This window comes from Myotis lucifugus, unplaced genomic scaffold (genome assembly GCF_000147115.1).
Source record: "Myotis lucifugus unplaced genomic scaffold, Myoluc2.0 scaffold_10, whole genome shotgun sequence".
NCBI lineage: Eukaryota > Metazoa > Chordata > Mammalia > Chiroptera > Vespertilionidae > Myotis > Myotis lucifugus.
In genome coordinates, this window is record NW_005871058.1 from 6,912,799 (window position 1) to 6,934,432 (window position 21,634).

The 21,634-nt window shown below is 42.9% G+C and overlaps 1 non-coding gene across 1 annotated transcript; it reads right to left on the reverse strand.

The window, feature by feature from the left end:
• Nucleotides 1-8,587: 8,587 nt before the first annotated feature.
• On the reverse strand, nucleotides 8,588-8,698 carry LOC111824986. Its single transcript, XR_002828093.1, has one exon. It is a non-coding gene; the product is annotated as a U6 spliceosomal RNA (small nuclear RNA).
• Between the last annotated feature and the right edge of the window lie 12,936 nt (nucleotides 8,699-21,634).

Sequence of the window (21,634 nt, forward strand, 5' to 3'; positions counted from 1 at the left end):
TTTTGTCCACAGTGGCCTGATGATCCCATCAAAAAGCATCAGAGGGCTCAGGTCCTCTGGGTTTAGGAACCTAGCAGAGCTTTTGTGCCTGAAGCCTGAGAGGTGCTAGATAAGAAGAGTCAGGGGTTGTAGAGAAAGGGCCACCTGGGTGGAAAATCCCACCGTGCCCTTCCCTAATCTGACTGGGCGACAAGAGAGCACAGAGCTGATCTGAGGGAGACCACAGTGGGCAGTACCTTGTTTAGTCCCCAACTGGTGAGAGCTGGGACTAGCATGGAGATCTGCTACTGTCTGTCAAGTGCTCTCTCCCTACCACTCAGGACTGCCAAGGTCACGGGTAGTGTCAGAATTTCATTCCCAACACTCAGTCTCACAGTAGGTACCAGTTGTCACCAATCAGAGGTCTTGTAGGGTCTCGGCATTCACTTGTCTTTATCTTCCAGTTGAACAACCGGGAGGGCAGATGGGGAGGCCTCATGGGTGGACAGTCGCATCCTGGGTCAGGTGGTAAACGGTCACTGAAGCAGGGAGGAGAGAAGGCAGGGTATGGACAGTAGGCGTGTGGCTTCCTGGTGTGTATTCCTGAACTCTCATCTTCCTCTAACTCTGTCCATTCTGAATGTCTGTTATCTGCAGGGTGGCATATTTACTGGAATCAAAAGAGCAGGCAGATAGAAGTATATTTCAAGTTTGAACCCTGTTGTTCTTATCCAAAGAATTTGAAGTTGGTATGAGAAACATCAGGAAGAGGGAAGGTGAAGAAAATGAGGTAGATGAGACCTGCATGGGATATTGGGGGCAGGTGTTGAGGGTGAGGGGTGAATGGGTGAAATTGTCCAATGTGACTGAATGGCCCCACTTGGTGACACCCTTTCAAACTAACCTTGATTCTCTAACTTTGTCCTTACTCCCAGGAAAATGGGACCAACTTAAGAAAGCATTGCATTAGTGTGGGAAAAGGCCTCTCTCTCAGTGATGCCCTGACCTGGTTGAACCTTAGGCCAGCCTCACTGCACACTAACCTGGGTGGCACATTTGCAGTGTGTGCTGGGCAAGTGAGGGGTTGCATCCATCTCCTTTCCTTCCCTCTCTCGGCACCTTCTGGCTGGAGGCCTCTGTGTGTGCTGGGAAATCATCACAGTTGCTTCCAAGCCCCAGTAGGCGACCTGTGCTCCCAGATTACGTCTTGATACACATTTGCCTTCCATTGCTCTTCCGATCAGCATTCACTCTGCATTTTCTGGTCTTTGTGGTTTGTCAGCCCCATAACATTGCTTTAGCTTAGTTGGCGTGTGTGTGAGGATGAATTACGAGAGTTAAAAGCTCCCTGCCTCTGGCATGCTGGAACAGTTCCCTGAATGTGGGTCTGTTGCAAACTGCTGTCATCGCAACTTATATAAAAAACATCTCTTGCCCCCAGGACATGACTGGGTTTGAAAGCATTTCTGCCCTGTGCTGCTTGTGCAGATATGTGGGAGAGAGATTCTTCCATTTCTGTTCAGTTTTTGGAGAGGGATTCTTAGCAATTCTTCCATATGTATGAGCTTCATCTTCCCAGTCTGATTGTGGAAAAAGCCTCAGCGCTGCTGTGGAATAAGCTCTAGTCTCAGTTCTCTTGCCAATCTACTGGATGACCTTGCACAAGTCACTGCCATTTTTAAACCCCGAATCTCACCGGTCTCGTATTTTCTCTTTGGAAACAGAAAAAAGAGTTTTTCTGCCAGTAGACTGAGAAAAGTCATCTCAAGTATAAGCCGAATGGGATCAGAGAATTAAGGAAGCACGTGCCAATGGAGGTTATTGAGTCAACAGACAAGTGTTGCCATATTGGATGTACATCTGCCTATGTTTAAATCTTCATCTGAGAAAGGGGTGAAGGGTTGAAAAGCATTTAAAATCAGCAAAGATGGGAAGTGAGATAACAGCTTAGGACCTCTGGGACAGGACATACCACTGCTGGCCCTCGTGAGGACAGCTGCTCCGACAGCCGTGCCCTCCTGAATATGCCGTGGGTCTCAGCCTGGCAGCAGGGTCCCTGTCTGTGCCTGGTACCCAATAAGGACTTTGTAAATATTTGGGAAGTGAGTAGACAAGTGACTGTCCCTGGTTTGGGCTGGTGCCATTTGGAGGGCATCCAGAATGCAGGGAGGGAGAGGTGGGCAAGAGGGACATTACTACTGCTGCTGACTGATGGTTAGGAAACACTTACTGAGAGCCCAGTCATTTGGGAAGCCCCATGCTTAAGTCTTGCAGGGACACCACAACCCAGGATGGAGTGCCTACTCCAATGGCATGGGCAGAGACGTAAACCCAAAGAGGCAGCCAGAGGGATGGAAGGGGCATAGCTTCTGCAAGTTATTGCTGAATAAGACCGAAGGCTCATATTCAAGATAGACCATAAACATGTACAAAGGAAAATTCTGCCACTGCCTCCTTCTCTTCCATTAGACTCTCCTGGGATGCCCTTTTATATATTTACTAGAGGCCTGGTGCACGAATTCATGCACTGGTAGGGACCTCAGGCCTGGTCAGTGATCAGGGCCTATCTGTGGGGCAATTAGGGGAGAGGGTCCCCCGCTGGCACCCAACTTGGCTGGCCTAGTGCCACCCACTCGCCGGCCCCGCCTCCCGCTGCTGCTGGTCACCTCCCTCTGCGGGGTGACTGGTAGGGTGATGGGGGGGGGCCTGCTGGCACCCACCTTGGCTGGCCTGGGGCCTGTGGGCTGGGGGCAGCTCCTGCGTTGAACATCTGCCCCCTGGTGGTCATTGCACATCACAGCGACCGGTTATTCCACCGTTCAGTTGATTTGCATATTAGGCTTTTATTATATAGGATTTCCCTTGAAATAGCTTGCATACATTGTTTAAAAATTAAAATATAGCAGGAATGATTTTTGCAGGGGTATACAGATCTATGCACTTTAACATGTATATAGAATCATGTAACTGCCACTATAATCAGAATGCAGGACAGTTCCCTAACCCCAAAACACACCCTTATGCTACCCCTTTGTAGTCACATTGTTTTCAGTCTGGGTGACTTTTATTCCTTTTTTCTTACTTGTACTAGTTAAGAATTCCAGTATGATGCTGAATAGGAGGGATGAGAATGGACATCTTTGCCTCATTCCTGACCTTAGATAGGAAGTGATCTATCTTTTAACATTATACTTTTAACATTAAGTATAATGTTAGCTATTGACTTTTGTGTAGATGTTTCTTATCAAGTGAGACAGTTCCCTGATGCTCCTATGTTGCTGAGAGTTTGTGTTAGGAATAGATATTGAATTTTGTCGCATGCTTTTTCTGTATCAATTGATACTATCTTCTGTGTTTTCCCCCCTTCAGACATTAATATAATGTATTATATTGATTGATTTTGAATATTGCATTCCAGGGATAAGCCCAATTTTATCATGGTGAATTGTTCTTTTTATACCCATGATCATTTTAAACCTTATTTTGGCTGATGATATACTCTCTGTGACCTGCCCAGAAGGTTGGCTCTTAAAGGTGTCTCTTGCCCTCCTAGGCATCAGAGATGATTGGACTGAGAGTTTCCTGAGGCCACTTTTTAGAGGGTGGGACAGTGTGATATACACATGGCCAAGCCGAGAGGTTCCTGTAGTATAACAGAAGAATCTTGGTCATTTCTATGACTTCTGTACTATTTCCATTTATTCTTAGGGAAACATCATTTGCCCCATTTCATTTCCAAGAGAGATTTGGTATGATTTTAAGTTCCAAATGACTAATCTAATAGATGGATCTATACCCATTTACTCAATTCTTTCAATAAACATTTATTGAGATTCCATTATGTATCAGGCACTCTGTTCAATGCTGGGGATGCTATGATAAGTAAAAATATACTCCCCATTTCATGGAACTTAAGTTTGGCAGGGGAACCAGACATGAATTAAGAGGCAAGAGCACTGCTAAACCATTTTATGGTCATATGTCATTTCTCTACATCAGAGTTCTAAGTTAAGAATCATGTTATATTACAATCTCATATCTATCCTGACTTTTAAGACCACATATAGGCTAGGGATTTAACTCATGCTTGCTACTACATATTATATTGGGACTTCAATTACTGGCTGACTCAATGATAAATTATGGTAAGGATGATGACTCCATGACTGCATGAGACAGACCCATTTTTATGTTTCCCCTCCTCTTACAGAATGTTTTCAGTCGAGAGGATACTCTAGGAGTAAAAAGACCATTTATCTTGAGAAACTGCAAGAAATGGGGTAAGGGTAGGGAGGTAGGAGTAGGGCAGAAGAGAGGGAAGTTTTCACTCTAGTTGCACTCTGGAAATTCCAGTTTCTCCCACTTATTTATACTAGGACCCCCAGTTCACCAAGTGAAGGAGGATAAGTGGGAAGAGAGTAAGGCAGAAAATATAGTGAAGCTGTAACTTGGGAAAGAAGAATTGCTGATGCATCTCTGGCTTTTTAACACAACGTAGAAGGCAAGCTAAGTGAGGTATGAGGGTCTTTGACTTTCCATGGGGGCAGTAGATATTTTAAATCTTGTGACTAGACACATTCTTAGAGATGTCCAACCCTCTCATTTTAATAATTAGGAAATTGAGACTCCAAAGAGGGAACACAACTTTACCATAGAGTCATCTAACTAGTTAGTAGCTGAACTGGCATTCAAACTCAAGACTTACTTTCAGAAGTGTTCTTTCATCTTTACCTCCCATTGATGGAGATTGAAATCCAAAAGTAGGGATCTACACTAATAAAGGAGAAACATGCAAATTGGTGTCACTCCGCTATGCCCACCAGCCAATCAGAGTGATTATGCAAATTAACCCAACAAAGATGGCGGTTAATTTGCATATGCAGGCTTGGAGCGAAGACTGAAGACAGCATAGAAGGAAGCCAAGTACTGCAGAAGGGAGCGAAGCGGCAGAGAAAGGAGGGATATGAGGCAGCGGAGACAGGAGGGAGCGAAGCTGCTTTGCTCCAGCCTCAGGAAGCCCTATTCTTGCAGGAATCTTCCTGCAACAGGCCTCTAGTCCTATCTAATAAAAGAGAAACATAGTAATTAGCCGTACCTCTGCTACCCTTCCCATTGGCTAATCAGGGCGATATGCAAATTAACTGCAAATTAACTGCCAAGGTGGCAGCCGGCAGCCAGGCAGCTTGAAGCGAACATGAGGCTTGCTTGCTTCAGTGATGGAGGAAGCTAACGTTCCCCGCCTGCTGCTGCCGGCCTCTGAGCTTGCAGTTTGAAACATTGTTACAAATATAGAAGCTAAACAAAACCCCAGAAACCTGCTTTCAGCCAGCCGGGATCTCAGAGCTGGAGTTGAAACAGTGTTTCGATTATAGAACCCAAACAAACCAGATACCTGCTTTCAGCAGCCGAGGCCTCAGAGCTGGAGCTAAGCCTCAGAGCTAAAGCTGGCCCAGAATAAAAAAGAAAAAAAAAGAAAAAAAGGAGCGGTTGGGAGCTTCAGTCGCCTGCCAGCCTGAAAACAGCCCTCAGCCCCTCACCCAGACTGGCCAGGAACCCCAGTGGGGACCCCCACCCTGAAGGGGGTGTGACCAGCTGCAAACAGCCATCATCCCCTCACCCAGGCTGGCCAGGCAGCCCCAGTGGGGACCCCCACCCTGAAGGGGGTGTGACCAGCTGCAAACAGCCATCAGCCCCTCACCCAGGCTGGCTAGGCACCCAAGAGGGACCCCCACCCTGATCCAGGACACCCTTCAGGGCAAACCAGCCGGCCCCCGCCCGAGCACCAGGCCTCTATCCTATAAGGATAGGGTAAAGGGTAATATGCCTCCCAGCACTGGGATCAGCGTGACAGGGGGCAGTGCCCAAACCCCCTGATCGCCCTGCGGCTCTGTGTGTGACAGGGGGCGGGGCCACAACCTCTCTATCCGCCCTGCTCTGTGCCTGATAGGGGGGAGCTCCCCAACCCCCTGATCACCCTGTGGCTCTGTGTGTGACAGGGTGCGGTGCCCCAACCCCCCTGATGGGCCCTGCTCTGTGCGTGACAGGGGGAGAGCTCCCCAACCCCCCTGATGAGCCCTGCTCTGTGCGTGACAGGGGGGAGCTCCCCAACCCCCTGATCGACCCTGCTCTGTGCGTGACAGGGGGCGGTGCCCCAACCCCCCAATCGGCCCTACCCTGAGCATGACTGAGGGTGGCATCGCAACCTCCCGATCTGCCCTGCTCTGTGCATGACAGGGGGCGGCGCCCCAACTCCCTAATGGGCCCTGCTCTGAGCCTGACCGGGGGCTGCACCTAGGGATTGGACCTGCCCTCTGCCACCTGGGAGCAGGCCTAAGCCAGCAGGTCGTTATCTCCCGAGGGGTCTCAGACTGCGAGAGGTCACAGGCCGGGCTGAGGGATGCCCCTCCCCCCCGAGTGCACAAATTTTTGTGCACCGGGCCTCTAGTAGTATTATAAAATCACAGAAGCATTGTGATTTCTGGACACAGTGGAGAAAGAACAAAGTTGGAAAAGATAGCCATTCCTAACCTAAAGTTGGAAACTTCACATTGCATACTTATTGACAGGATAATTATTGTAACCAACATTAACTTAGTACTTATTATATATCAGGCACTGTTCTACCTGGTTTACCTGTATTAAATGATTCAGTCCTTTCAATGATCCTATGAAATAGCTGCCAGTATTATTTCCAGTTTATAAATATAAAGACTAAGGCACAGGGAGGTTAAGTAAGCTGCCGAAGGTTGCGCAGTCAATAAATGGCAAAAATAGAATTCAAATCTAGGTAATCTAATTTCAGAGCTAGCTACTTAATCATTTACTAAAATTTTTTGATATAGAGGGTACCAAATCAGGTGCTCGTATCCTAATTCCTCACACAAAGAATTCCATAGTTGCTAGAACCAAATTGATTGCCACCTCCAGCCACATGGTACCTGTACATCAGAAAACTTGAGCATCCTGTCTCTGTGGTAGGGTTCAGAACAAAAAGCCTGTGTGCTGTCTTTGAAAGGAAAAATTCTGGTTGCTTTAAAAACCACTCCTGCTGAAAAGAAAGCTGACCACTGACCCCAATTACCAGTGTTTCCTTCTCCCACTTACTCTACTGCCCTTGGCAATGTGCCAGCATCTATAAAGCATGCTCACTCTCTTATAATTCTTTTCTGCCATTGTTAGCCTTCTGGGTATTACACAGTGCCCATAAAGCATATTAAATTAATTTTTGCTGCCTCACTTGACATTTATATTTGAGAAGCAACTCTGTGATGGGGCAGAGAGGCTGTCTGGAGAAATGCTAAGTTAATATCGAGTTGAGAGATGGGTACTAGCTGCTTTTGATTATATAGGATATGTGCCTTTTCAATTGTCTGATCATTACTGCCTGCAGTCAATTGGGATGGAAACTAACTGACCTCTCTAGGAATTAGAGGATGGTTCATCAGGAGGCTTTCTTCAAAGCGGATAGACTTGGAGGATTTTCCACCTGTTTTCTATGCCCATGTCCCTGTTGAATTTTCTGATCAAAATATCTAAGTAGGTTCCTTCACATTCCCTTCAAGATTTATGGAAAATAGGAGGGATGGTGACCTAAAGGAGGAGCATCCCTCACATCCACTTTTGCCAGGTATTATGTTGTGCTTCCCACAGCCACCAGCTTGATTTTATTTTGTAGAGATCATTGTTGTTGGTTTGTGCCTTTTGAACTCCTCTAAGTGATAGGAATGGTTATGGGATAATATGGAAGTAGGAGAGGTAGAGAGACATACTTTGGAATAGTCTCCACAGACAGTTGACACAGCTGTAATACTTCCCATTTCCACTTTTCTACACCTTAAAGTATTTCTACATGTTATTTGTACACCTATTTACCAAACATTCATTAAATGCCTACTGTGTACCAGATTCAGTAGATGTCCAAAGGCATAGATGATACAGTAATAATAAAAACAAACAAAAGAAGTTTGCCCTCATGAACTAAACATATAGTGGAGGGGAGATCTGGGGGGAAAAAGAGGAACATCTGTAATAATCTGAACAATAAAGATTTATTAATAATAATAAAAAAGAAAGAAATGGGCCGGGTATCAGTCTCGCATTGAGGATGGGAAATATTATCACTTTATAGTGATAAACATAGTTATCTCAAATGCTTCTCATGATGATCAGTCAGGGAGATTAGACCAAGATCCATCAGTCTCATTTATGATTGAGGTGAAGAAACCAAGGCTCAGAGACGTTAAATGTCCTGCCTGAGAGAACACAGCTAGATAGTGGCAGAGCCCTGGAGAGCCCAGACCACCTTTGCCTGTTACTCTTTCTCCTGTACCATTCCGCCTGAACCTACACAATGAAGACTGTCTAGATAGAACCTCATGAACTCATGTCAGCCATCACCCTCAATTTCCTATTCTCCATTAACGCCTCTTAGAGCAGTGGTTTTCAACCTTCCTAATGCCGCGACCCTTTAATACAGTTCCTCATGTTGTGGTGACCCCCAGCCATAAAATTATTTTCGTTGCTACTTCATAACTGTAATTTTGCTACTGTTCTGAATCGTAATGTAAATATCTGATATGCAGGATGTATTTTCTCTCTCTCTTTTTTTTTAAATGTGGAACGCGTCACAGGATTTGCTGGACAGCCTTACGCAGGGGCCATGCAAATCTCTCTTCTCTGTATCATTCCAATTTAGTATATGTGCTGCCGAAGCCAACACTGCAGGATGTATTTTCATTGTTACAAATTGAACATAATTAAAGCATAGTGATTAATCACAAAAATAACATGTAATTATATATGTGTTTTCCGATGGTCTTAGGTGACCCCTGTGAAAGGGTCGTTCGACCCCCAAAGGGGTCGAGACCCACAGGTTGAGAACCGCTGTCTTAGAGAAACCACATGCTGAGAGAAGCAGATTCTGCAAGTTCCTGAGGCTACTATCCATTTTATTGAATCATAGTTCTCATTTTCTTCAAGTTCTATTGTGTCTTTAAATTCATTTTTACAAGATTGATCATTTCTATCCGCCTGAAATGAGGCATTTTCGATGGACCTGAAGACAACCCCCAAAACTCCTCATCTCTAGAACCTTGGACAAACTTCTAAATCCATTCCTGAATTGTTTTGTCTCAGTTAACAAGCAAAATATAGTGAGAGATTAATCATTTCCCCCCATTTTTAGTTTCTCTTACATAATTAAGATGAGGGCTTTATTTATTGAACCCAAATTTGATGGCTAAAACAAGATTTAAGAAGTGACTCGGAGCAGTTGGTAAAGTCATGGGGGTAGGCACCATGATTTGTAGTTAGAATGAGGTTTTGGCAAGCTTCAGTCCACTAAAACAGTCTTTCAAAAAAAAAGAAAAAAAAGAAAAAGGAATAAGAAATGCTTAGAGTAGTTTTATCGTAATAAAATGAGTATGAAATTTGAAGTAAAAACCAGAGTCAGTCTCTGCTCTGCTGTTGACTAGTTATCTTGGACTGGTTGTTTAAAATTTCCTGTGCACTAATCAATTTCAGCTATCAAAAGGCAAGGATAATAGTATCTTCATGGGTTTTTATTAGAGAAAATGATGAAATATTTGTAAAAGGGATTTCTCAACCATAGAATGCCATGTAAATGTTAGTGATTGCTGTTTTACTTAGTATTGTTAGTTGTGGAAGAGAATAAAGGTATGCTGTATGCTACAAACTTGTGGACTATTTTATTACAGTCTGTTTGCAGACTTTATTTTTGTCTTCCACCTCCAGAGTGCTGAAATTGTTTGCCTACGATTCCTCCTTTTCCCATCCTCAATGCGAGACTGATACCCGGCCCATTTTTCTTTTTTTATTATTAATAAATCTTTATTGTTCAGATTATTACAGATGTTCCTCTTTTCCCCCCCATATCTCCCCTACACCTGGTTCCCATACCACCCCATGCCCTTACCCCTGCCACTGTCCTCATCCATAGGTGTAAGATTTTTGTCCAATCTTTTCCCACACCCCCCACACCCCCTTCCTCCCAAGAATTGTCAGTCCACTCCCTTTCTATGCCCCTGCTTCTACTATATTCACCAGTTTATTATGACTTAATTTTTAGGTTTACTTGTTGATAGGTATTCATTTGTTGTCACTTTGTTGTTCATAATTTATATCTTTACCTTTTTTCTTCTTCTTCCTCTTCTTAAAGAATATCCTTTAGCATTTCATATATTCCTGGTTTGGTGGTGATGAACTCCTTAAGCTTTTTCTTGTCTGTGAAGCTCTTTATCTGACCTTCAATTCTACATGATAGCTTTGCTGGGTAGAGTAATCTTGGTTGTAGGTTCTTGCTATTCATCACTTTGAATATTTCTTGCCACTCCCTTCTGGCCTGCATGGTTTCTGTTGAGAAATCAGCTGACAGTCGTATGGGTACTCCCTTGTAGGTAACTAACTGTTTTTCTCTTGCTGCTTTTAAGATTCTCTCTTTGTCTTTAGTCCTTGGCATTTTAATTATGATGTGTCTTGGTGTGGTCCTCTTTGGATTCCTTTTGTTTGGGGTTCTCTTCGCTTCCTGGACTTGTAAGTCTATTTCTTTCATCATGTAGGGGAAGTTTTCTGTCATGATTTCTTCTAATATGCTTTCAGTATCTTGCTCTCTCTTTTCTTCTGGCACCCTGGTAATTCAGATATTGGTACGTTTGAAGTTGTCCCAGAGGCTCCTTACACTATCTTCATATTTTTGGATTCTTTTTTCGTTTTGCTTTTCCGCATGGGTGTTTTTTGCTTCTTCATATTTCAAATCTTTGACTTGATTCTTGGGATCCTCTAGTCTGTTGTTGGATCTCTGTATTTTGTTTTTAATTTCAGTCAGTGTATGTTTAATTTCTGACTGGTCCTTTTCCATTTTTTTGGCATTCTTATTAAGATCCTTGAAGGTCTCACTAGGTTCCTTAGAGGTCTCACTAAGTTCCTCGGCAGTTCATAGAAGATTCTTGAGTAACCTTATAACTGTGGTTTTGAACTCTATGTCCTCCATTAGTTTGCTTTATTCCATTTCTTTCATTTGTGACATGTTTCTTTGTCTCCACATTTTTGGCTGACTGTGAGGACCCCTTGTGTCTATAGTGGAAGAACTGCTGTGCTGGAGACACCCTTATGGAGCAGGACGTGCTTTAGTGGGGCTTTGGTGCTCACTGAGTCTGCTTCTTGAATGTGTCCCTTATGGCTGTGAGGAGTTGAAATCTGGTATCTGACCCGGGGTACCCTGGCTCCTGGATCTCCAAGTCAACCACTGTGTGGGTCCACCCAGCAGGAGCTACAGAGATATCAACAGATTTCTCCTCTTTGGGATTTGGAAGTTTTGGAGTTCTCTGACCCAGCTGCAGTTTGTTGGGTTAGGCTGCAAAAGCGCAGTTGATTCCTTTGCGCCACTGGTACAGCTTGGGTGGGGATGTAAATTGAGTGGGGCAGGGTCTCAGAGAATCACCAGGGCAGAGCAAACAGCAATGGTTGTCGTCAGTATCTCTGAGACTCCTCGTGTCTCCGCGACTCTGACTCCGTGTCTCTGTGTCCCTGAGTGCCGCGCCCCCACAGCAACAATGATCCCTGCAAGCAGCTCTGCGAGAAAGCCACCCTCGCTTTCCAACCCGCTGCAAGACAGTCCAGTTTCTCCCCGTAGGAGTCTGGGTCCCCAGAGTCTCTCCGTAAATGAGTTCAGTGCATTCGAGAGCTTGTCCCCTTCCGATTAAAAAAAACCACACATCCAGTTGCAGCCCGCCAGGCGCACACGCCTTTGTACCTCTGTTCTTGGCACCTCTACACCTCCTAATCAGTCTCAATGAGGTTTTTTCTTTCCTTCTAGTTGTAGAGCTTTCACTAGGCCAGCTTTTCCATGGTTCTGGATGATAGCTGTTTTGTCTTATAGTTGTAGTTTCAATATTGTTGTGGGAGGCAGCATGCACAGGTTTATACCTTATGCCACCATCTTGGTCTCTCCCCCTGCCCCATTTCTCATGCAGGAAAATATTAAGGCTCTAGCAGGTATCTCCATGACAACAGTGATTGTTTTGTTTTACCTGTATCCTCAGTACTGGGAATAGCCTCTTTTTTATAGAAGGTACTCAAGAATATGTATGAAAAGGATGGATAAATCAAAACTAGCCTTAAGACCTATGGGAGAACGATCAGGAAGAATTTTGTAAAAAATAAAAATAAAAAAATGCAATAGTAGAGCCTTTGAATGAAATAGAGGTGTTAAGACCAATGCTACAGGAAACAAGAAAGGTCTTCCCCAGCCAGGGTATTATGGTTTTGGTTCTAAGACAGGGAACCTGTGATGTCTGCTTAATCCCAGTGTCCGCCCAATTTCAGTCTCTATCTGAGGACTCTCTTGCAATCTGAACATCCATGGTCTCATAGGATTCTGGCAAGAACTGCAAGGGCTCTTGGCCTCAAACCTGGCCTCTTTGGCTGTACAGTGAGAAAGCTAAGGTCAAGAGAGAGCCACCCAGAAGCAGAACAGAAACTGGAATCCAGGCCTTCGGATTCCTAGGGAAAGGCCCCCTTTTCTTTCAGAGGAAACATTCCATTACTTGAAAAATAAATGCTTATTATTTACTTGCTATTTTGCCTTACTTTGCCTTGTTCAAGTGTGGAGAAAAAATAAGTTTCTCTCAAAATTTAGTGATGGTCTTGATTATAGGGCAATGCTTGATAGCTTAGAGATTTTACCAAGAAATCATTGGGTTTCCTAACCATAGCTTGGTATAGAATATTACTGAGATAGTCTCCTCATCCAGCCTGTGTGTGTTTTTCCTTCACTCTTGAAATTGTCAAGCTGACATAATTAACTAAGCTGTTAGCTAAATAAATCATTGGATCCTAGTGAGAATTTTTACTGAGATATCATTGCCCCCGCACCATACTGCATGAAGGACTGTCAACACCACACGAGAGATGTATGGCAAGAAATTCTGTTTGGGAGACAGTTCTCTCCTTCTCCTTTAAGCATCAAATATGGCTGGCAGGCTAAAGAACAGATGTCATAGAGTGTATGTGCGAAATCCACCAATTCCTTAGAGACCAAAATACTCTGGTTCAATGGAGCCAGAAAACACGGGGAATGCACATTGATAGCCCAGAGATGGACTTAAGTCATGATGGACCTTAAACAAAACCAAAAGACAGAGTCATCTTATATTTTGGCGGGAAATTCACCCCACACCGGAGTGTTAACCTCCAAACGTCTCTCATATCTTTGACAGTCTGAGATAGATGAATACACTGTTATTATTATTTCTTTTTAAAGAATATTCATTTGTTAGCTTTTTAAGGACAAGGACCTACTCCAACTCTTGGTTCATGTAGCCCTTGGGAGGGCTATGTGGTAAATGCATGCAGTGTTCATCTTTTGCTTTTCATTCCAGCTTCTTGCCAAATAAAGATAAAGATTGACCAAAGATTAACGATGTTTTGAAGGAGAGTCTTATTAACAAGTAAAGCCTTTCTTGAGTCTCAAAACAAAAAGAAACAGAGGCTGAAAAATCAAGACTGGGGTAGTCAGTCTGTTGAGAAATTCAGAATGCCACTGCACCAGCCCTTGGGTGATGGAATGCAGCTCCCGCACTTGGTTTAATTAGAAGCATGGCTAATGGCCAGAAATTCAGAAGGGAGATTAAAGATTCATTAATTAGAGTCATGTTTACACCTCTATTGTCAACTATAATCATTTGTTTAACCCAAGGTCTTCTTAGTTTATTATGATCATTATTGCTTGGCTGGAGTTGTACAGTCATGAATGAGGAATCCATATGTGAGCCTATGTATTCCAGCAGGAATCCAGCCTGCCACTGTGTTTTAATATGAGGCAAGTTTCCCTTAAATATTTGTTTTACCCTTCAGTCATCTTTTATTTTAGAACTATAAACTAGGCCCACTCAATGGGTTCATTAATAACTGCCCCTGTCTACTGACCAGTAATCTTTGAGAAGATCAACAGTAACTGTATCTCATACTCATAAAACATTTTTTAATTTTCCAAGGGCTTTTGGGATCATCAGCTCATATGACAGGATGCTATGAAATCTAATTTGGCCATATTAAAGATGGCATGTTTAAGGCTCGGTAGAGATAAGTAATGGGATTTAGGGAGGTGTGATGGGCAGCAACTCTGCCTCTGCTTTGCTTTTTGTAGTTACCTGGAGGTTTCACTGTGGATTTGGGAGAGAGAGAAAGACAGAGATCTGTCTTTTTGCTTCTGGGGGGCTCTCTTGTTCCCTTGTCTTATGACGGGGCTTGTCATATCATAGGGGGCCATTACTGAGGAAGGCCATGCAGGAGTTTGGGGCAAATGTATTAAAAAACTACATGGGCCACTTCTAAGGCCTGAGCAGCTCCAGCAGCAGGCCCTAGGGATGTACTTCCTTATCTTTCCTACTTTAAAGACGTAAAATTTCATAGATTTCTTCCAGGGAGAATTTTCTTTTTCCATTGAATTGAGCCATCCTTGGTTAGGGCTGTAATGCTCTCACTTGATTCAGCATATTCTGCAGCACCGTACCAAACCAGGATCCAATTTTTTTCATCGTTGGCCAAGTGATCACAGAGAACCTCCCACAGAGGGACTGAGGGAGGGGTGGTAGTGAGGCGGGAGTAATGTCATGCTCAGGAGTGGGAATGATTTGCTCAGACCCTGGTTCTATGTATATAAGCTTCACTTAATGTTGGAGTCTCCTGGGCATGCACAGCCTATTGTCCATCTTGCCTTAGGTCCAGTGTCAAGCTAACAATTACTCGCTTTGCTCATAAACCCCCACATCTTTTCTCAGGGCACTTTTACCCTGCTCAATGGATATATCATCCTTTAGAGAAGACTAAGAAGAAGAGTCATAGTATATATTATTTCAGGGTCCTTCTTTATGGGCACCCAACTTCCTCATTCCAGAAACTCTAGGTTAGTAAATTGTTTAATGTCTGGGGGTTGGTAAGGAGTCATGACTTTTATTGTGGCATCTAAGACCAGCCTCTGTCCACCAGAGCTGGAGTTGAACCACATACCTCTTTTTACTTAAAAAAATAATAATTATGTCTTGTTGAAAGTATTACATATGTCCTCCTTTTTCCCCCATTGATCCCGTCCAGCCAGGCCCTACACCTCACCCCAGGCCCTCAACCCCTTATTGTCTGTGTCCAGGCGTTATGCATATATGCATACAAGGTCTTTGGTTGATTACTTCCAACCCACCCAACCACTCTCTCCCACCTTCCCTCGGAGATTTCCCACTCTCTTCCTGCTTCCATGTCTCTGGATACACTCTGTTCATCAGTTTATTTTGTTACTTAGATTCCACATATGAGTGAGATCATGTGATACTTGTCTTTCTCTGACTGACTTATTTTACTTAGCATGATACTCTCCAGGTCCCTCCATGCTGTCTCAAAGGGTAAGAGATTCTTCTTTTTTACTGCTGCATAGTATTCCATGGTATAAATGTACCACAGCTTTTTTATCCACTCATTTACTAATGGGCACTTGGACTGTTTCCAGATCTTAGCTATTGTAAATTGTGCTGCTATGAACATAGGGGTGCATACATTCTCTCAGATTGGTGTTTTGGGATTCTTATGATATATTCCTAGAAGTGAGATCACTGGGTCAAATGGCAGTTCCATATTTAATTTTTTGAGGACACTCCATGCTGTTTTCCATAATGGCTGTACCAGTCTGCATTCCCACCAGCAGTGTACTAGGGTTCCCTTTTCTCCACACCCTCACCAGCACTTGTCATTTGTTGATTTGTTGATTGTAGCCATTCTTTTTTTTTTAAATAAATATTTATTGTTCAGATTATTACAGTTGCTCCTCTTTTTCCCCCCATAGCTCCCCTTCACCTGGTTCCCACCCCACCCCATGCCCTTACTCCCCCCCATTGTCCTCGAATATAGGTGTAAGATTTTTGTCCAATCTCTTCCTGTACCCTCCACACCTCCTCCCCCCTCCCCGAGAATTGTTAGTCCACTCCCTTTCTATGCCCCTGATTCTATTATATTCACCAGTTTATTCTGTTCTTCAGATTTTTTATTCACTTGATTTTTAGATTCACTTGTTGATAGATGTGTATTTGTTGTTCATAATTTCTATCTTTACCTTTTTCTTCTTCTTCCTCTTCTTAAAGGATACCTTTCAGCATTTCATATAATACTGGTTTGGTGGTGATGAACTCCTTTAGCTTTTTCTTATCTGTGAAGCTTTTTATCCGACCTTTAATTCTGAATGATAGCTTTGCTGGGTAAAGTAATCTTGGTTGTAGGTTCTTGGCATTCATCACTTTGAATATTTCTTGCCACTCCCTTCTGGCCTGCATAGTTTCTATTGAGAAATTAGCTGACAGTCATATGGGTATTCCCTTGTAGGTAACTAACTGTTTTTCTCTTGCTGCTTTTAAGATTCTCTTTTTGTCTTTTGCTCTTGGCATTTTAATTATGATGTGTCTTGGTGTGGTCCTCTTTGGATTCCTTTTGTTTGGGGTTCTATGTGCTTCCTGGACTTGGAAGTCTATTTCTTTCACCAGGTAGGGGAAGTTTTCTGTCATTATTTCTTCAAATAGGTTTTCAATATCTTGCTCTCTCTCTTCTTCTGGCACCTCCATAATTCAGATGTTGGTACGCTTGAAGTTGTCCCAGAGGCTCCTTACACTATCTTCATATTTTTGGATTCTTTTTTCTTTTTGCTTTTCCAGGTGGGTGTTTTTTGCTTCTTTGTATTTCAAATCTTTGACTTTATTCTTGGGATCCTCTCGTCTGCTGTTGGATCTCTATATATTATTCTTTATTTCAGTCAGTGTATGCTTAATTTCTGATTGGTCCTTTTTCATATCCTTGAGGGTCTCACTAAATATCTTGGAGGTTTCTAGAAGATTATTGAGTAACCTTATAAGTGTGGTTTTGAACTCTATATCCAGTACATAGGCATTTACATGTGATACATTTGCAGCATTTTCATCTCTCAAATTATTCAGATTTTTTTCTACAGTATACTAAAGAATTTCTGACATATAAACTTTATTTTACTTGAAGCACCACTTAATTCAGATCTCAATATAGCAACCAAAAACATAATTAGAATCTAGCTCAGCTGTTAAGAATTGCTTGAATTCATAGTAGAGGATAAGTGAACCTATATCAATAAATTCATCCTAATCTAAAAACATCGTCTCTCTTTAATCTCAGACTCTCAGAATCGATTTCTTCACACATTATCTAGCATATATAATATAAATGAGGAAAAGTATGTAAGACTTCTGTTGGATTTGACTTTGTTCTTGATTCTTTGGGATATGTTGGGATCTATTCATAGTTACAGGTTAGAATATAATTATGAGTAATTGGAATGAGACATGAGGGCAATCAACTCATCAAAAGAGTTAAGCTTTCAGGCAAAGCTTAACAGCCTTCTTAGACAAAGGAGGAGGGCACTTCCAAACCCCATACACAGAGGAGGAATCTGCAGATGTCTCTGTAGCTCCTGCTGGGCGGCCCCAGACAGTGGCTGACCTTACACCTCCTTGGAGATGATACCAGATTACAACTCTTCACATCCATAAGAGACACACTCAAGGGGCAGACTCAGTGAGCACCAAAGCCCTACTGAAGCAAGTCCTGCCCCATAAGGATGTATCCTACTCATGGATATAGGGATTATTCCACAAGCTCTAATGCTCCCATATATCCCTATTCAAATTCTCAGCTTCCCAGTCATTCCTAATCAATGCCCTAACTTTCACATAAGGCACTTCAGAAGGTTGTGAATTCAACTATTAAAAACTGGCTGCCCATAGAACAAAACTGTGAAATTGTTTTTATTTGAGCACTGTGCCTACATGATATAAGAGATTCTTTTAATAAGCTCATAAAAAGTCTTTGAGCTTCATCAGGAGTCTTGAGCAGAAAACTTAGAAATTTGATCTTACCATTCTTATTTTTTATGCTACCTAGAAGCAGCAACTCCACTGAGTGTTTCTTTTCTTTTTAAAAAATATTTTTTATTGATTTCAGAGAGGAAGGGAGAGGAAGAGAGAGATAGGAACATCAATGATGTGAGAGAATCACTGATGGGCTGCATCCTGCATGCTGCACACTGGGGATCGAGCCCGCAACCCAGGGGGAATCAAACCATGACCTCCTGGTTCATAGGTCGATGCTCAACCATGAGCCATGCTGGCTGGGCTGCGTGTTTCTTGATTTACTCATATCATCCACACTTTTCCAAAGCAGTGACTACCCCATCTCCCAGGATCTTGGCACCCCCGAGCAACACATTCTAAGTAACTATGGGCAATAATTGAATCATATGTTACAATTCTACAAGGCATGAATTGCCAAATTATTATTACTTAATGTTAGGTAGACTTTTATTGCCTTTTGTCTCAACTGGGCCCAATTCCCCAATTTCACTTCGGATTCCTGGATACCACTGTCTGGTACCAAATTCTGTGCTATGTAGAGTTTTGGTTACAAATAAAAAACCCAACTAAATTTACTTTTAAAATATAACATTTTTAAGAAACACATATTGCTAATAGGGCTGGCTTCATGGATGTGAGACTAGTACAGTCACATAGAGCCCCCTGTTCAGAGAGAGCCTTGGGGTTTAATGTTGTGCAGTCACCATCTTAAAATTCTTAAATTTTTCTTTTAATCATTGTTTTGTAATTGAAGTCCAATAGGACAATGGGGCGGAGTGTCCTGGGCTTGGAGACTGGGCTCACATGCATTGAATGAATGACCAATGAATGTATGCTGAGTGTTCAATCCTTCCGGTAGCTCCTGAGTTAACCTAATCTGGAGGAGCATTGTTTCATGACACATGGAGGCTAAACTAGCCTCCCCAGGGGCACTGCACACTTCTTAACTCAAGGTCCAGTCATGTTCTGCTGCCTCACACCCTTTCCCTCCCTTCTAAGGTAGTCCCCCAAGTGTTGAGAGCACACCCAGGAGGTGGTATCTCCCCAGACACAGAACCTTAAGGTATCAGGTGAACGCTGCCACTCAGAGCATCTCTTAGTGTCCCTCCTCCTCCCTGGCCCCAGAGGTCCCCTCCTCAAATGTGTGTGACAACATGCCCAGCCCACTGGCTCTGTTTTCATTCAGCTTCTGCCTTCTCTCATATTCTCTAATCCCCTTTATCTCCAAACAAATTTGTATGTAGACATCTGACAAACTGGTATAAACCCTGCTTTTTGCTTTCTTCTTTTCTCCTTCAGAGAATTTTCAGGTTGCCACCTTCCTGCATGCCTTTGTGTGTGTGGGGAAGGGTGGGAGTTCAAGTTCCTAGTTGTACTGCAAGTTCTTGCTCTTCTGACAAATCAGGCCATATCCTGTAAGTTAGCCCTGTGAAGGGGATAGGAGGAACATTTGGGGAAATGGGTTAACTTTCCGGCTCTGAGGTTCTGTGTCTGGGATCAGCACCTCCTGCCTGGTAGGAGGGATATTTGTCACCACTTCATAGTCATCAAGCCAAGCTCAGAGATTTTACCTTCCTTATTATGGCTGACTACTTTCTTTTCTTCCCCCTTCTCCCTCCCTCCCTCCCTCCTTCCCTCCCTCCCTCCCTCCCTCCCTCCCACCCTCCCTCCCTCCTTCCTTCCCTTTTTCGGAAACTCAGTATCACTTTTGAGGTGATACCTGGGATATGATTCAATGCCCTAACTCTAGGTTTCCTCTGATTCATACATAGTCCAGTTCCTCATGCTTTTCCTATAAACAGTAACTTTTTGTTAACATAAAGCCTAAATAGCAATTCATCTGGTTACTAACGATTGCAAAAAATATTTATATCTATTTTCACTAAATACAAATACCTAGTGATAGTTGAGTATCTTTCTGACTAAACATCATGACTTCTTATGGGGATTGGAAGCCCAGTGACCTTCATGAAACACTGGGTGTGAGTGAAAAACTAGCTGTCCTGGAGCTCCTGAGCAGGCTTACTCCCTCCTCAGGCTTTGGGAGTGCCTTGGAGTAAAAAGTTACTCCTAGAGTAAGGCTGCTTTCCTTCTTCCTCTCCCCCACCCCATGGGGTCAAACATCCTTACTCAGATTACTCTCATTAGCACCATTATTGTATTTCTCTTACCTGTTGGAAGAACCTAGAGTGCCTGCACCTTTTTTCTTTGCAATATGGGCTGATCTCATTAACAAAGTGAAATCATTCTAGGATGAGAGAGAGAGAGAGAGAGAGAGAGAGAGAGAGAGAGAGAGAGAGAGAGAGAAAGAAGAGAAGAAGAAGAAGAAGAAGAAGAAGAAGAAGAAGAAGAAGAAGAAGAAGAAGAAGAAAATAAAGTCTACACACTCCCAGGGCCCAAACCCCAGAATAATATCCTTTCAATCAAAATTTATTCCCTGGTGGCTGAGCTCTCATATTGCTTGCTCAGCCCATCCTTATGTACATCAAAATATATGGTCTACTCTGTTCAGATTTCTGAAGACTTCTTCTTACCTAATTCTGGCTCCTTGCCAGTGGTAATTCTTAAAGAAACCCACACCCTTTTGTCCTCTGAACACTTAAAAAATGAACAAAGATAACATTAAAAAAAAAGAACATGGTAAAACCAGACCCGTTTATAAGGCAAGTTTCATAGGTATCAGAAAAACTTCAAATAGATCAATGAATTACTCTCTTTTTACTAGATTTTGATGTCTTTAATGTGGCAGGTTTAGGAGTGAAGGGAGCATCTTACTCATTTTTGCTTCCCTAGAATCTAGTACTGGACTCATACTATGTGCATCAATGAACACAAGTTTTTCATTTCCCATTGCTTCCTCTTCTGCTCCTTCTCCTGACTTGATATCCAAGCCAGTCCCAACACCAGCCAATGGCATGAAGGAAGGAAGGGACCAGTTTGAACAGCAGCAATCCCCCTTGTTGCTGGTTTTCTTGAGAAACTAAGGGGCCTGAGGTTTGTTCCCAATTATGATATCAGTGTGGATTAGCTTGTTAAACTTGGGCTCATGTTCAATTTTTAAAAAGTGTTCGGAGGACAAGACAGGTGAGTGTTGTAATGAAGGTGAAAGGTAGACCTATTGGCTATTGTATTTGCCATTACAAAATATCACAGACTGGATGGCATAAGCAACAGACTTTTATTTTCTCCCAGTTCTGGAGGCTAGGAGTTTGAGAGCAAGGTGGTGGCTCATTAAGCTCCCAGTAAGAGCTTTCCTTCTGACTTGAGGGTATTTCATATAAGGCCTTCCCTTGGTGTGTGGGTGCGGAAAGAGACAAAGCAAGCTCTCTGGTGTCTCTTTTATAAGGACATTAATCCTATTGTAGAAGGAATGCACTTTCAAGGCCTCATTTAACTGTAATTACTTCTTTAGAAGCCTCATGTCCAAATTCAGCCATACTGGGGGTTAGAACTTCAACATTTGAATTTTAGGTGGGACACAGACATGTAATCCCTAACACCCTTGGACTCTAGGTATTTTGGTGATGGGGATGACGCGTCTCCAGGAAAGGAGTGTTGATATTTTCTAACTTGCAATTTTGCCTGGAAATTTCAACTCCTTCAGTCACTTATGCCTTTAGAAATTAAATAAAGAATTAGAAAAAAAAGAATAGAGGTGATTTATGAGATTATAAGCCTAATGTCTGATTTTTCTTCCCTGAGTATCTTAGCTTCTTCACATG